General features: G+C 47.4%; 1 protein-coding gene across 3 annotated transcripts in view; it reads right to left on the reverse strand.

Annotated features, from left to right (window-relative positions):
* The window catches only part of LOC138497707 (membrane-spanning 4-domains subfamily A member 4D-like), a 780,628-nt gene that overhangs the window by 279,574 nt on the left and 483,468 nt on the right, over positions 1-17,586 (reverse strand). The window lies entirely within an intron of this gene.

Below are 17,586 nucleotides of genomic sequence, written 5' to 3' on the forward strand. Positions count from 1 at the left end.
AAAAAGATGCAGCTGAAGGAGTCTGTTCCTGGCAGTTCCTGCAGATCTCGCTGTTCCTGAGCCTCAGTCGTGGTGACAAGAGGGAGGACGTTGGGGGCTCCTGCACTGCACTGGGACTGGTCAAAAAGCTGGCAAAGGCAAATCTTCAATTCCAGTAGCTGTAGACAAGCACACAAACTGGTGTCCCTCTCCCTGGCTATACGGTTTCCTGCAGCACTCCGAGGAAAATACAACCAGCTCCGAGAATGGTATCCAGGTGGCTTACGGTTCGAGTTGATTGGTCCCACCAACTCAAAAGGGAGAAGTTGTCCTTCAAGGCCTTCTCTGTCAAGATGAACTTGGCGATCGGACCTGCAGCAGGGCTTCACCGGGCAAACCAACGGTCCAGGAGTTGCAGCAGCCGTCCTCTTCCAGCTCGTCTTCGGTTCTTTCGTTCCAGTGGTGGACACTGCCGTCCAAGCCAAGAGACTCGCCTTTTATCCAATTTCCTTCTATTCATTCCAGCCTAGCTGCCACTCACCCAGCAGGGTGGCTGTCCTTGCCGGACAGTCAGCCAGCCAATCACGCCAGAGTGCATTTGGGTCTCCTAGGAGACTAAGCAAAGGGAGTTCCAGGCACCTCCCTCACTTCCTGACCACCCCAGACACTCGGGCGCCAGAGGCAGTATTAAGTCCTGAAGCCCGCCAAAGGCATAGGAACAAAAGCAACCAAACCTAGTTTGGCACACAGAGACAAACTCTAGAAGGACCTTTACAAAAATAAATGGCGAAAAACAAAATACCGGGACCTGTTTAAACAAAGGGGGCTCAGACGTCATCTTGAAAAACATGGCTCCCTCGATTTAACGCTACCGGTGTTCGCCGTCGGGAAAAATCATGGCAGTTTGTTGTAAAACCACTGCCAACAGCCATCTCAAGAGCAAAGGGTAGTATTTGACTGCTACATGAGTTTCTAGACATAGGGGATACTAGGCAACCCCTCCAGCACTCTAATGTAATATAGGGTGTGCTGGGTCCAGGAATTTGAAAAGACTAGTAAAGTCAATTTCACTTTACTTTCTCTGGGAAACAGTAGTCTATCCCAGAGAAGGTATTTAAACCGTGGGACAGCCTAAAAGGCTTCCCCTATGTCACTGCACTGAGGGTGCTGTGTGACACACATGAAAAGATGATGCCTATGCAGTTGTCTAAAACTCCATAATCAAAGAACACAAGGGCAAAACGCATTCAAAATACACAAGGGGGGAAAAAGGCTCACACTCTCTCCAGGTAAAAAAAATCAAGTCCTCAAAATCCAGCAAAGTTGCTGGGAGTCTCTAAGGTGAAGGGAATAAGCACATTTATGAGAATCCCCCTAACTGTCTCCACATAGGTATCTCCTTTGGGCATACATGTATTTATGTTTTGCTTTCACAAACACCATTTGTGCTCAATGTAATTGCTTGAATAACATCTCCGGCAACTGAACTGAACTGTTGAGGTAGTCTGCTCTTATTACTCCTTTTCGATACTTCTAAGGTGCTTTAAATTCAAGAAAATACAGTTATTCCTAGAAAGTTTATCTAAGCAACTTGTGGTATAAGGTATGAGCTTTGCTGATATGATAGTAAAAAAGGATGTTTTTCACTTTGAAATAAATTGAAACAACATTGCATAGAATGTATTCACTTGCTAAGATATTATTTCTCTGCATTACATTTTGTAGATACCACATGGATCCCCAGAAATTAAAGGAATTTAAATCTTTAATGATGAAACAATCAGTATAAACCTTCCCGAAGAAGGACGAGCACTTGATGGTTCCAGAGGACTGAAGCATGTGCATGTGGGGAGCAGAGGCTGCTTCCCACGCTAGAGAAGCGGTACACTTGAAAAATGAAAGAATGTACAATGATGTTCGAAAATGGAAACAAATGCCAAAAAGATGAAGAGTTGTGTATTTTTAAATGTGGTCTATATTTCGTAGAGATAGTTTTGTCTCTCTCCAGCTATTCACTTTTGGCGTGTTTTAGGTCTGCAGTAATAGGGTAGTTTTTTGGTTTAAATGTATTTCAGTCTGATGGTCTTAAATAGAGATTCAGTTGGATTCCTTATTTATTTTGATATTTGTAAATATGTCTTGGGAAATCCTTACGGGGATTAATTTTGTGATGTATGTTATATTGAATATAACATGTATCTGATGTATTACATATTTAATTTCTAACATTGATTGGTATCAATAAAATGTGGCCCTTTGAAGGCATCTGAAAGTGTTTTTCCTCCTATGGTTTTTGCATTGAAGTATGACATAGAAGTCACCACTCTGTAAATGTAAACATTTTAATTCTGAATCTGCCAATGCATGCCCAAAAATATGTTTTAATTCTGACTCTCCCATGCTTGTCACTGGCTTCAATAATATATGACAGTATTCAAATATATTTGTGTCTGCTTTGGCTAGAATGCCAGTAATGATACTATAAGACAAGTTCTTGCTGGCTATGCCAATATATGCCATTATCCACATACATAGTCCTGATATTTTTGCGCTTAATGCAAGTAAAAATGTCATGCAACAGTGAGAAGACATGCCCTTGTTGGCTGCACAAATACACCCCTATATGAATGGACACTCATCCTTTAATGATAATTAAACTGGCTATTACACAGTATGAAAACCTGTCCAGACTGGTTGCACAAATGTAGATCAGTATGGCCATGTAAGAATACTTATCCTGTTGGCTTTGCCCTTAATGCAAGGACAAAATAACAAGCCACAATAAGAAAACATGCCTTTGCTAGCTGCTCAAATGCTTCCTACCCCCTTGTTAAAAACCTCATCAAGCTGGCATTCCCCTTAACATCAGTATGAATTGCCTTTCCACAGTAAGAAAACAGGTCTTTGCTAGATGCACAAATTATACATGCCAACATTAAGAAAACATGTAATTGCTGGTTGCACGAATATACACCCGCCACTATTAGAACACTTACCATGTTGGCTTTGCCCTTAACACCAATTTAAAATGCCATAGGAAATAGGTCATTGCTGGCTGTGCAAATGCCAACCCCCAATAATGTAAGGACACTCATGTTGGCTTTGTCCTTAACACCAGCATAAAATGCCATGACACAGTAAGAGAACATGTTTGTGTCTGCTGCAATACACCCTTGTAATAACATTTAACATGCTAGCTTTGCCCTTAAAGCCTTTATAGAATGCAAATGCCATTCAATAGTAGGAAAAAATGTCCTTGATACTTCCTGACTGCATGTACCAATGCCCCTCAGCCTTCCATGCACACATATATTCTTAACGTCCACCTTCCACACAAGCAGTCATGCTCAATACAGCATCTATCAATCAATTATACACACATGCACTCAGACTATTCCCTGCATTCTCAATTACATGTGAACCAAGAACATTCACACTGCTTTCTAATTCACAAGCACACTCATACAACACACAAACATGCATGCTTACTCAAGCAGATACACTGCCATTCACACGCATGCACCCTTTTCCAATAATTCTCTCTCGTACACATTCTCACAGGAACACATGTACCCACAAATCATGTGCATGCAACATTTCTTTTAATATTAACATATCTAGGCCACAGCAGTGATCCTCTCTGAGGAGTGGGCTTCCTCCAGGTATCACAAGGTTTGAGGAAGAGAGTCAGGGTTTAAGAGAGGTCCTTTACCTTTTATCCTTCATGTTCTTGGATCAGGCAGAGTCAGCGTTCTGACTCTGTCCTGAGCCAGGACCACAGAGAGAGGGGCGAAGAGGCCTTCAGTATCTTTCATCCAACAGATTTTCCAGTCTCCCTGAAGGCAGTGACATCACTGATGTTCCAGCTAATTATAAATTATAAAACGCTTAATACCAAAGAGGTTTGTAAGCGCAGGCCTGGGATTCAAACCTGTGTTTTGCATCGTCTTGCTTCCAAGACAAGTGCATTGCCACTGAGCTATTCACCGGCCTTCATAAATGTAACATGCTGTGCAAGGCATATACCTCAAATCTTTGCATTTGAAAATAATGTAAGTGCTTTTAGATCCTTTGCAAATTCAAACCCTACATTTACATTTTTATGGAGCAAGTTAAAATCGCAAGCCCCAAAATGCAACTAACTTTTTTTGTGCTGCTGGTTTACCTTTAGGGGCATTGAGGGTCCAGAAAATTAAGGCAACACTACCCTAGCAGTCCCTATGGGCATCCACCCTTGCACATGATCACTTTACGACTTCTGTGACCTCCCACTGAGTTGGCTGATGAAGTCTTGGAATATGCCCATAGTATTGCCTATGACTTTTTGCAGCTAGCCTGTTGCTTAATAGAGTATTTCTTTAATATTTTTCAGCTTAGCTGATCTGGCATGTTGTGTGTTATGCTGGGTGTGACATCATCCACTATCAAGTGTAGGCAGTTTTGCTCAAGGCTCTTACTGAGTCATTGTGAAAGAAGGGAATAGTTTCTTACCTGTAACTCCAATACACACGAGCCCAGTGAGCACCTAAGAGAATCACTGGCATCCATATATAAGATATATGTGCACCTCTGCTGTGCACAGGCCAAAGGTACAACAGCAGTTCAAATATAAGGAACAAGTTACTTACCTGTAACTGTTGTTCTCCAGCATGGGTCTGGCATGGATTCACATGCTCATGAATATTCCCCGTCAGGCTGGGAATCCTCGGTAAAGAAAAATCAGTATCAGTTTCGTCTCTGTCTTTCGTAGTAGTAACCAATCACTGATCTCTGCGTCATACTGACCACAGCCAATGACTGCCATCTCCCTAAGCCCCGCCTCTGCAGCCATCTTCAGATTTGGTAGCACGTGAAGTGGCAGTATGACCAAGTGAAGAGCCGCAGAGGGGTAGGCGGGAGGGTTCGCATGTGAATCCATGCCAGACCCATGCTGGAGAACAACAGTTACAGGTAAGTAACTTGTTCCTTCTCCAGCATGGGGTCTGGCATGGATTCACATGCTCATGAATAAAAGAATACATAGCAGTACACACATGCACAACCACGGGAGGTGGCAAAGGCTCAACATTAAGCATTACATCCAAAACTCAACATTAAGCAATTCTTACCTTCTCACCAGGCTCACCTTAGGCGAACAGGTTGCGCAGCACTGCTTGGCCGACCCTGGACTGCTCCCTGGAATCCCGGTCGACGCAGTAGAATTTCGTGAAGGTGTGCGTCGACCTCCACGTAGCAGCCCTGCAGATGTCCAGCAAGGGCACACCAGATAGGAACGCCGTGGTAGCTGCGATCGCTCTGGTGGAATGGGCTCTCGGACGGCCAGGCAGCGGTCGGTTTGGCAACCGATGACAGTACATGATACAGCCGGAGAGCCATCTGGAAATGGAAGCCTTCGAGAGAGCCTTCCCCTGATTGACAGGTCCAAAGTTCACAAAAAGTTGTGACATTTTCCGAAAACTCTTCGTGCGGTCCACGTAGAACTTCAGCGCTCTAGCCACATCCAGCGAGTGCAAAGTCCTTTCAGCCGGCGACAAAGGCGACGGGAAGAAAACAGGCAACACCAAGGGTTTGTTGAGGTGGAAGTCCGACGGCACCTTGGGCATGAAGGAGGGGTGCGTCCTGAGCACTACCCTCGCGTCGTGAAAAGTCAAGTACGGGGGCTTGCAGGAAAGGGACTGGATCCCTCCCACCCGTCATGCAGAGGTGATGGCCACAAGAAACGCTGTTTTCCACGACAAGAACTTCAAAGGAGCTGAGTGCAGAGGCTCGAACGGAGGTCCCATGAGCTTGGTCAGCACCACGTTGAGCTCCCACGCCGGGGCCGGAGCCTTCACCGGCGGGAACGGTCTGAACAGTCCCTTCATGAATTCTTTCACCAGACGATGAGACCACAAAGACGTCCGTCCCGTGGTTCTGGTGTATCGGGAGATCGCAGCAAGATGAATCTTCATGGAAGCGTGCGCCAGTCCAGCCTTGGCCAGCGTCAGCAGGTACGGCAGTACTTGAGGAGCCGTAATCCATAGAGGGTTAATCTTCTGTGCGTGACACCAGACAGAGAACCTCTTCCATTTGTGTCCGTAGCATTTAAGAGTAGAGGACGCCCCGGCCTTTGCAAGAACCTCTCTGCAGTCGGCCGGTATGTCGTAACCTCCAAACTCTAACGCTGCAGGAGCCAGGCCTGCAAATTCAGCGACTTCGGGTCGTGACGGAGGATGGCGCCTCCTTCCCTGGAGAGAAGATCCATGTCCACTGGCAGCTTGATTGACGGGGACGCTGACAAGTCCAGAAGGTCCGGGAACCATATCTGCCTCGGCCACACAGGTGCGACGAGGATCATCCTGCACCGTGACCTCTTGAGCTGGTTGATGAGCCGGATCAGCAGCAGCAATGGAGGGAACGCATATAGCAACAGGCCCTCCCAGGGGAGCAAGAAAGCATTGCCCATGCTCCTCGGCTGCGGAAACCTGCTGGTGAACCTCCGGTACTTGGAGTTTGTCGCCGTCGCGAACAGATCGATCTGGGGTGTGCCCCACCATCGGAAGAGGCGGTCCACTAGATCCTGTCGTAGTTCCCACTCGTGGCACGAGCGCAGCTCTCTGCTGAGCGAGTCGGCGATGGTGTTTTTTATTCCTGCCAGATGAAACGGCACCAGAAATATCCCTTGGGCGACGGCCCAATGCCACAGATCCTGCGCCTCCTTGGACAGGGCTGGGGATCTGGTACCGCCCTGCTTCCTGATGTAGAACATGGCGGTGGTGTTGTCGGTGAAGATCCTCACCACCTTGCCCTTGAGGGACGGAAGAAAGGACCTGAGGGCCCAAAACACTGCACAGAGTTCCAGAACGTTGATATGGAGGGACTTCTCCGTCGGCAGCCAAAGGCCCCTCGCGTGCAGATTTTCGGTGTGCACTGCCCAACCTTCCAGGGAGGCATCCGTGGTCACTGTCTTCTGGTGGCCCGGGGTCTGGAAGTCCATGTCCGCCGTCAGATGCGCGCGGGTGCCCCACCACCGGATCGCTCGTCGGAAGCTCTCGTCGAGTGTGATCCTGTCCTTGAAGCTGCCCGTCGTCTGGATCCAGCGAGCATCCAGGAACTCCTGTAACGGGCGCATCTGAAGCCTGCACAGGCGGATGAGATAAATGCAAGAAGACATCATTCCGAGGAGGTATTTGATGGACCTCACCCTGGCCGCGTCCGCAACCAGCATCCGCTGCACCTTGCCCAAGATGGCCCTCGTCCTTTCCTCCGACGGAGAGGCCAGAAGCGCCACTGTGCCGTGTTTCGCTCCCAGAAACAGTGTGTCTTGCGCGGGCACCAGGTGGGCCTTGGCGTAGTTTATGGAGAATCCCAGGTCCGTGAGTAGTTGGACGGTCCTCGCCGTGTGCTCTGCGGCGAGCTCCTTTGTCTTTGCTCGGATGAGCCAGTCGTCCAGGTAGGGGTAGACGTGGATCCCCTCCAGGCGCAGCCGCGCCGCCACCGGTGCGAGGCACTTGGTGAACACCCTGGGTGCCGACCTCAATCCGAAGGGAAGGGCTCTGAACTGATAGTGACGCCCTTGGACCACGAATCTGAGAAACTTTCGGTGTCCCTTTAGGATGGGGATATGGAAGTAGGCATCCTCCAAATCCAACGACGACAGGAAATCGCCCTCCTCCAGCTGACCCAGGACGTGCTGGAGGGTGACCATCCGGAACTTCTGTGCCTTGATGAATTTGTTCAGTCGTCGTAGGTCCAGGATGGGACGCATCCTCCTGTCTTCTTCTTCACGAGGAAGTATCTTGAGTAAACTCCGGAGCCCCGAAGCCTCTTTGGGACGAGCTCGATGGCGCCTTTCTTGAGCATCGCCTTTACCTCCAAGAGAAGTTGAGGGACGTAATGTTCCTTCCTGGCCACGGGGTGGACGCGCGGGCACTTCTTTAGAAACTCGAGCGCGTGACCCTGGGCCAGGGCGTCCAGCACCCAACGGTCGGTGGAGATGGACTCCCACACGCTGACGAAGTTCGCCAGCCGGCCTCCCACCGGCCGGGTTCAGTCCTGCTCCGACGAGGCTTTGCCGCCTTGTCCTCCCTGGTGACGACGGCGGGGTCCGCCCAACTTGCCTCGTCCCCGGTAGGCTTCCTGTGACGACGAACGGGCCGCTTGACGGTAGGTGGAATATCCGACGCCGGAACCTTTGGAGGCACCCTGCTTGCCTCCGGCGCTCCGAAAGGGCGGCCGTCGTTGCTGGAGAACACCAAGAGCCCGGGCCGTCTCCGTGTCCGTCTTGATGGCTTGTAGGGAATCGTCCACTGTTTTCCCAAACAGGTTGCTCCCGTCGAATGGCATGTCCAAAACTCTGGTCTGCACGTCCTGCCGGAAGTCCGTTGCCTTGAGCCATCCACACCGTCTAAGGCACACGTCGTTGCCCAACTGGCGAAAACCAGTGTCAGCGATGTCCGTCGCTATCGTAATGGCATGGTCCGACGCCACTTCTCCTTCCTGCAAGATCTCTAGGGCCTCTGCCCTCTTGTCATCCGGTAGGAAGTCCAGCATGGGGGCGATCTTGTACCACAACTCCCTGTCGTAGCGGGCTACGATGGCTAAGGCGTTGGCAGCCTTAATCGTCGTCGCTGCCGATGAGATGACTCTGCGTCCCATCGTGTCCAATTTCTTTCCCTCGCCGTCCGGTGGGGAGGTTGACGTAGAGTCCGAAGCCCCCCCCGCTTTCTTTCTGGCCGCCGCGGAGACGACCGAGTCCGGGGTCGGCTGTGCCCGAAGGCACAAGGGGGCTGCGTCCGGGACCCGGTACTTCTTCTCGTACCGATCCCTTCTCGCAGGCGTTGTGGATGGGTTCTTGAGGAGGGCGAGACCCTCATCCCAGATATCGTCCAGTAGAGGTACAGCGAGGACCGTCTTCCTCTTGGTCTCGCGCCGTTGATAAAGGAAACCTTCCTTCTTCTCTTCCGGGCAGAGCTGGAAAAGCTCGGATGCCCTGGCGATCATGGCATGAAACGATCCAATCTCGTCGGGCGGGGAAGCCCGGGGAGGAGTTGACGACGGAAGATCCTCGTCGTAAACCTCGTCGTCTGTACCCGTCGCGGCCTTGTCCGTCCCCGTATCATCCCCACAGGTCGTGGACAGGGAGGAGGGCTGAGCAGGGCGCGATGGTTGAAAAGGAGTGAGGATGAATCCTCCTTCTCTTAGGAGGAGGGATCCCAGAAGGGCCTGGCTCCGGGTCCCCCGTCGGGAGCGGTTCCTCCGTTGGTGGTAACGGCAATCTCGTCCTTATCTCCGAGCATAAGGACTGTATAGCCAACAAAATGGCCGCCGAGTTGTCTTGCGGCACTGGTTGAGGGGATTCCGACGGGCGGTCAGGAGCCTCGTCGGCACCCTCGACGTTCTTGTCGTCTCCTAAGTCGGGATCCCTCCCGACGGGCTGGTCTTCTTCCACGCCAATGCCGTGGCTTAAGACTTCGATCAGCTCCTCTTCAGAGGTTGAGGCCGAATCCACGACGACCTCCTGCCCCCCCTTTTTCTTCTCCGTCGGAGGTTTCACGGGGGTCCTGTCGATGGGCTTGAAAGAGGACCCCCTCCGCGGTGGCAGGGAGACTCTGAGCCCCGAAGTCGCCTCCACTGGTGTAGCCTCCACAGGCTGAGCCAGGGCCGCCGCAACTGTCTCGATAGAGGCCTTGGCAGGGTGGATCAAGGCTTTCACCACCTTACGTGCGCTCACCGCCTTCTCCTTGGGGGGAGGGTCACCGCCTCGCTCCCCCTCCGATGGGGCCTTCCAGCTCGACCGGGGTCTCTCCAGGAGCTTCGCCGGGTGCTCGGCCTTCCTCTTACCCGAGCCAGAGTGTTGGCTCGTGGTTGATGGCGCCGGGGAGGATGCGTCCTGCCTGGCAACCGTAGAGCCTGACCGTTCGGCACTCCCGGTGCCAGCAGACTCGCAGTGCTTGGCCTTCTGTTGGGCCCCCGTCGCCGGGGCGCCCTCAAAGGTCTTAGAAGACCGCTCGGACTTCTTCTTTTTCTTCTCGCCTGTCGGGCTCTTCCCTTCCAGCCAGGTGGCGAGACGCAGATGGCGGTCCTTCATGGTCCGCTCCGACATATTGCCGCAAAACGCACAGTCCTTCTCCACGTGCGTCTTGTCCTCATGCAGGCAGTAGAGGCAAAGGGAGTGTTCGTCCTCCTTAAAGACATTCTGAAGCTGGCATCCAGGGCAGACCCTGAAAAGCTTTCCGGGCGTCGAGCTTCCCTTCTCCTGGGCCATGTCCGAGATGGGCCTGAGAAACTTCTGGAGTCCTCCGAAATCTTCACCCTTGAGGGGCGTAGAGGAATCCGACACGGGTCCCCGTTTATCGGATAAAGAAACGGTGGAGCTTGAGGCTCTTTTGACCGAAAAAAGAGAGAATTTTCCTATGAAAAAGCGCGAAAACGCACTACAGCTCGAGAGCAATAGCACGAGGATCCCAACACATGAACGTGCGGTAAAAATCTGAAGATGGCTGCCAGAGGCGGGGCTTAGGGAGATGGCAGCCATTGGCTGTGGTCAGTATGACGCAGAGATCAGTGATTGGTTACTACTACAAAAGACAGATCAGAAACGAAACTGATACTGATTTTTCTTTAACGAGGATTCCCAGCCTGACGACGGGGAATATTCATGAGCATGTGAATCCATGCCAGACCCCATGCTGGAGAAGTTGGCCACATTTCATGCACAAAGTTACATGTTTGTCACATGTGCACATGAAGAGACTGTAGCCGTTACTCATGTTATCATTCTTCTCTTCATGACATAATGGAAATCATAGAGATGCATTTGTGCTCCTCTAATTCTTTCCCCCCTGAAAATGATTTTTGGGAAAGTGTACTATAATTAAGAAATTCTGCTAAATCCTGAATTTGCCTGGCAGTAATATGGTTTTATTTCAATTCATAAAACCACACGTTAAATTCCATTGCCATTTCCAGTCCTGTCTTACATTTGGTGGCCATGACCTTGAATCCTGCAAATTGGATGCCAGCAAATATAAAAATAAATTATTACTCTGATGAAGAATAATATTGTGGTGTGAAAAGAAATAATGTTACAGTGAATTGTATTGATTTTAAGTTACAAACCTCACACTCATTGGCTGATCAGATGAAAGAAACATTTGCTGACAGTATTCCTTTTTTACGCATGTATAGAATACATAATTTGGTTTCAGTGCCAGCCAGAAAACCCTTTGTGAGCCTCACGTGGGACTTTTACCCCTCATTCACCTTTGGAGAGGTTGTTTTTAAAAGTTTGGCTCAACTAGAAAGATCTCAATCAAGCCTTTGGAAGAGGGTGATCAAGCTATTAGAGGTAATTACAGGCAGAAACCGTTTTGTTCTCCAGGAGACAGAACACAGGCTAAGCCAATGCAGTCTGCGAGATGTGACCTAGAAGGTTTCCCTCCAGTATGTGGAGAACTTCTTCCATGGTTTGCTATGCCCCACAGTAACTCCATTGGGGGTTGAGGCCTCGGGGAATTATAGGAGGTTTGACACCTCTGGCAAGTCATCTACCGCCAGGAGGCTTAGTAGCAAAACATTCCATCTTTGCATTTTACTATGAATGAAGTGTGTACCCACTAGTCTTGTGATTTTTGTTGCACACAGCTCAAAATCTCCTTACATAGAATCAAAGGAAAGAGTCAGAGTCCCTGCTTGCCATACATGAGCTACATAAGGGATTTCACTGAAAGACTTGTATTTATTAAGTCCTTTGATTTTCATATAGCCCTTTTGCCCAAAGTGCTTTACAAGAATTAAAAAAGGTTGGCACAAAATAACTGTAAATGTGAAACAGGCACAAATATAGACTACCGGCAAAATAGGTCAATTTAAGATGCAAAAGCTAGAGACAGTAAATTTAGCTTTAAGTGATGTTTGAAGATAAACAATGTGGGGGGAACGACATACATCCAAAGGGAGAGCATTGCATCCTTTGGGTGCTGTAAGTTCAAAAGCAATGTAGGGAAAAGCCATACATCCAATGGGAGAGCATTCCATAATTGGGTGCAAGATGCTCAAAAGAACGAGAACAAGAAGGGGCGCAAAGAGGGCAAGGAACATTAAGAAGAAAATGAGCAGAAGAATCCATGGAAAGAGAAGGATGATATAATGAAATAAGATCCGACAGACAGCATGAAAATGAAGACACTTGAAAACAAGGCAAAGAAAGTGGAACTGAAAACTAGCAGAAATAGAAAGCCATTGAAGTTGGATACATAAGGAGAAATATTTACTGAATAACCCAAGTTAAATAAGATGCGACCAGAATAATATCAACTGGAATGATGGGTAATATTTGCATAATTCTTTAGTCCAAAATAATGAACACCAGTAGTTCAGTCGAGAAAGATTTAGAGTTTGAATCAGAAATTTGGCAGAGGAGAATGTCAAAAGATTACAAATGTTTTGAATACTAAACAAACTGAAAACTACTGAAAGGATTTGGTCATGAAAGGAGAGAACAGAATCAGAAATAAAGCCAAGATTACGTGCGTTATCAAAAAGAGGAAGAGAAACGGGCTGAGTTTAAGAAAATGTGCCGACTTCCAAGATTTAACAGAAGAAAGATAGGACTAAAGCTTATTATGTAATGAATCAGCAGAAAAGGAAGGAAAGGAAAAGAAGATGAGTATCATCAGCATATAAATGGTTGTGAAACCCAAACTGGCCGATTACGGCCGCCAGGGGGTTGAGCATAAAGTAAAAAGCAAGGGACCTAATACGGAGCCCAGAGGGACAGCAAGAGAACAATGCATAGATGAGGATAAAGAACCAGGCTAGAAAACTGAAGAGGAGCAATCCCAGAGATAGGACCAACACCAATCTAAGGCTAAACAGGAAATACCCAGTGGTATGGTGCCAGTGTCGAATCATAAGAGAATGATCAACAATTTGGAACATGCCTGCACTGAGGATGCTTTTACCGTTTGACTAGGACACCCGAGTACTCATTACAAAGCTGGAAGACAGTGACCTGTAGGAAGCATACATTCACCCTATGAAGTTGGTCCATAAGAAAGCTACAGCTCCATAAGGCTCCCCTTAAAGACCTCCAGTACCCTATTAAGCTCAGGGGATTTACCTCTTCAACTCCTGATTTTCATTTGAGCTGGAGCCTTGTAGACAGGTTAGACCCTTTGGCCACTAATGAACCAACAATCTAGATGCCAACACTTCAAACACCTCATTGCCTTCTGTGCACCTAGCCCCACATGAGCTGTTGTGTAACAAGCAATCCCCACCAATCAAACCCCATCAAGCTGACTATGTGCATTGAGAGATCTGAACCAGATCTTTCACATCTTATATAAATGTTGCTGGACCATCAAGCTATCCCTGTTTGTTTTATACAGGCTGCCGTGATCCACCATCATTGAGCCAGCTCGCTGCCTTTGAACGGAGATTGAATCATCAAATCATCAAGAAACCATCAAGAAGGCTATTCTTGATGCTGTTGAACTTGTGAAAGATACAAAGGTCATGACATAGCGAATTCAATCCCTCCCCCAGCCTTTCTAAGAGAGCTTAAACACAGGCCTTACATGGGGCCCTAGAGACTCATAGGGACATACGCTAATTAGTGGACTGCTGCAATACGATGCAATATGGTCGGAATTTGAATGAATAAACTATGAATTAAGTTGTATCTGAAGGTTTAAGACTGGCAGCAATTATACATCAGCAAAATAATTATACATTTTTCAGAATAACTCAATGGTTCTTTGAGCATTGTGTTTTTTATGTTTGCGATGTTAAAGTTCAGTTTTATAAAGACTACATGATGACTATATTTGCTGTATCTGAAATATATAGTGAACTCGTTAATTGGATGCTGTGTTGTAAATGTACTTAGAACACTGAAACCTTCTCTGTAGTTATCGCATTTGTAATTGTGTACATTTGTAAATTGTGTAGTATTTCAGGTGTGTTGGGACCATACAAATAATGAAATACAAATATTTCAATCCCAGAACTCAATACGTAACAAAATCACATTAAGTCAGTAGTGCCATAAACACAAGAAAAAGGGTGTGTTGACAAAGTCGAAGAATTCCCCCTCCCTAGGTACAAAATGTATTCACCTATGAAATAAAAAGACAAACATGCACAACATGAGGGCTGGTGTACGGGTGCTAGCCCACCTAAAAGTGTCAATATCTCTTTGGTGCCACACTGAGGAGGATTGTAAAGGATTTGGACACTTTTTTATTTAGCTTTTAATTAATTTACATTAGTGATTTGTCTTTACATTACTTTGGTTTTGTTTAAATTGGTGTAGCCCCGGGATGGAATAGGTTTGATTTTTTAACTACTCTGCTATCCCTTGGGTGACTGACAATGGAGCTCAACTGTATTTTTCTGAATGGTTTATTGTGTATTAGGTTTAATTATTTATTTGTATTACCTTTTTACTTTTTATCATCTGATTACTGTTTCCATCTATATCTATATCTATATAAAAGAAGAAGTCCTGACTGACTGACTGACTCATCAATGCCAAGCTCAACCTTTTAACCTAGGAACGTGAAAGTTGGATGGTACATTGTATTCATGATGTAGGCACCCACTAAGTAAAGATTTTTGGAAATTCCGCCCCTAAGAAGGTGAAAGGGGGTTGAATTTATATCTCAAAAAAGAAAGATGTTAGACGTGAAAATTGTAATTTCGGTTCTCCTTCAAAAATAGAGAAACATGTGTTTTACCAAATCCAGTTAAGAGAGGTGGAAAAAGGGGGTGAATTTAGTTTGAAGGACACCCATATCTCACAAACGAAGATGTTGACATTTTAAATCTTCATTATACATTTAATGCTCCTAACATCAGTAGTTCTCAAAATATGGATCTCATTAAAAAATGAAAACTCTTTTTTTCACATCTGACAGCTGAGCCATAATGGAATACATTACTCACCGTAATCGTATTTCTGGTGCTTGTATCTGCTTAGATTCACATGCTATGCATAGGCCGACATCTAGTGGAAGCTGCAGAGTATTACAGTTGTTTTTTGAAACTCAAAAATGGGCGTCGAAATAGGGCGTGCCAGTAATACTATACCTATTGTGACGTCCCCTGCACCCATGATCCCTCACGCGTGTAGGACCATCAGAATGAATTTTTTCTGACATGAGGTAGCAGGAGGAGTAGTGTGAGTACAGACTTCCCAAACAGATACACACATATATGGAAAGCTCAAGTAAACATCTATGCACCTTCTCTCAGGAGAGGAAGGGTGGGCGCTTGTGAATATAAGCAGATACAAGCACCAGAAATATGATTACGATGAGTAATGTATTCCTTCCGTTGCTTGTGTAATCTGCTTAGATCACATGCGATGCATAGATTAGAGTGCAGTGTTATGAGAAGGTGGTGGGTTGTGAGAAGGAGTGGCGGCAAATAGATGTTTTAGAACCGCTTGTCCCACCTGTGTATCTGTTTTGGAATGTGTGTCAATACAGTAGTGCTGAGTGAAGGTGTGAACTGAGCTCCATATAGCTGCTCTGCAAATGTTGTCTAATGGTACGTTTACAAGAAAGGCTAACGTAGCCCCAGTGCCCCTTGTGCAGTGGGCTCTACGTGTAGAAGGCAGTGTCTTGTCTGATAATGAATAGCATAACTGTATATATTTGACTATCCATTTGGAGAGTGCTCTCTTTGAAACATGCTCTCCTCGTCTGCCTGTAGCCATGGAGACGAACAGTTGATCAGTTTTCCTAAGCGGTTTGGTCTTATCTACGTAGTAGAGAACCGATCTCCTCACATCTAGTGTGTGGAGTTTGACCTCAGCTGTGCTAGTTGGCTTTTGAAAGAAGGCCCGGAGCTCAATAACCCGGTTTACGTGGAACTTGGAAATAAATTTAGGTAAAAACCTAGGGTGAGTTCGTAAAACCAATTTGTCTTTATGGATGACAAAGAAGGGGTCCTGCACCGACAAGGCTTGGATCTCGCTGACTCTTCTTATGGAAGTGATAGCCACTAAGAAGGCAGTTTTATAGGTAATGTCTCTAAGGGTAGCCTATTGCAAAGGCTCGAATGGGGGTCCAATGAGTTTTGCTATTACTATGTTTAGATCCCAACCAGGCGGGGGGTTAGAGACTGGAGGATGTATTCTGTTCACTCCCTCCATGAAAGCTTTGATGACTGGCACTTTCCACCATGAGATCTTACTTTGAGAGGTGGTTTATGGTGATAAAGCTGCTAGGTGGACTTTAAGAGAATTAAAGACCAACCCTGAATCCAACAGGTGGAGCATGTAAGTAAGAATGTGTGAAGGCATACACCCTATGGGGTTGATCATTTTAGATTGGCACCAAATGACGAATCTCTTCCACTTGTGGAAATAGCAGTGTCTGGTGTTTGGTTTCCATGCTTCTTTTAGGATGTCTATACACCGTTGTGGAAGATTAAGGTGTCCGAACTCTTACTTCAGGAGCCATGCTGCCAAGTTCAAAGAGTGAGGTTGTGGGTGTAACATTGATCCCCCGTGTTGAGTCAACAGGTTGACTTGGTACGGGAGCTTGACAGGATCGCTCATCGCCAGCTTGTGCAGATGTGGATACCACGGTTGTCTCACCCACATAGGAGCAACTAGGAGGAGTGTCATCTGTTTCCTGTGTATTTTGTTCACTATCCTGCTGATTAACAGAGTCGGAGGGGAAAAGCGTAAGCAAATATCCCTGACCAGTTCATCCATAGGGCGTTCCCCTTGAAGTGTGGCTGGGGGAACCTGGACGCGAAGTCTGGGCATTGCTTGTTTTTTCCTGTAGCGAACAAGTCTAGAGAGGGGTATCCCCAAAGATGTGGTCTACGATGTCAGTGTGTAGTTTCCACTCGTGCTCTTCTGGTAAAGGGTCTCTGCTGAGAGTCCGCTAGTGTGTTCAGTATCCATGGAACATGTTGGGAGGACAGGGACATCCCTCATCTGAGTGCCTACTTCCATATTTACTGTGGCAGCTTGGACAGATTTGGAGAGTGTGTACCTCCCTGCTTGTTGACTTGTACCGACAGGTTTGTCAGATGTTCTTTGAAGGCTTGTAGGGCCTTGAGGACTGCCAATAACTCCAGAACGTTGATGTGTTTCTGTGCAGTCACTTGTGACCACAGGCCGTGTGCTGTGTGGTGAAGGTAGTGGGCCACCGACCCGGAAAGGGACGCGTCCGTTGTGACGACCGCTTGTGCTTCCGGTTCGTGGAAGGGTTTCCCTTGAGTAGATTTTCTTTTGACCACCAGCGTAAGTTCTGAACCAGTGTTGGTGAAACAACCACTAGATCGTCCCACTGACCACTTGCCTGAGACCATTGTTTCGCCAACCATTCCTGCATTGGTCGCATGCGCAGGCACACGTGGGGTCTAGGTAAATGCATGATGCCATCATACCTAGCAGGCGCATTGCTTTGTAAACAGGCCTTCCCAGGGGAATGAGAATGCGTCCCCCATGCTCCCCGGCTGGGCAAACCTGCTGGCGAACCTCTGGCACTTGGTGTTCGTCGCTGTCGCGAACAGGTCGATCTGGGGATTGCCCCAACTGCTGAAGAGAAAGTCCACTTGATCCTGTCGAAGCTCCCACTCGTGGCAAGAGCGCAGCTTCCT

This window comes from Ambystoma mexicanum, chromosome 5q, assembly GCF_040938575.1.
Source record: "Ambystoma mexicanum isolate Mex_15411 chromosome 5q, UKY_AmexF1_1, whole genome shotgun sequence".
NCBI classification, from domain to species: domain Eukaryota; kingdom Metazoa; phylum Chordata; class Amphibia; order Caudata; family Ambystomatidae; genus Ambystoma; species Ambystoma mexicanum.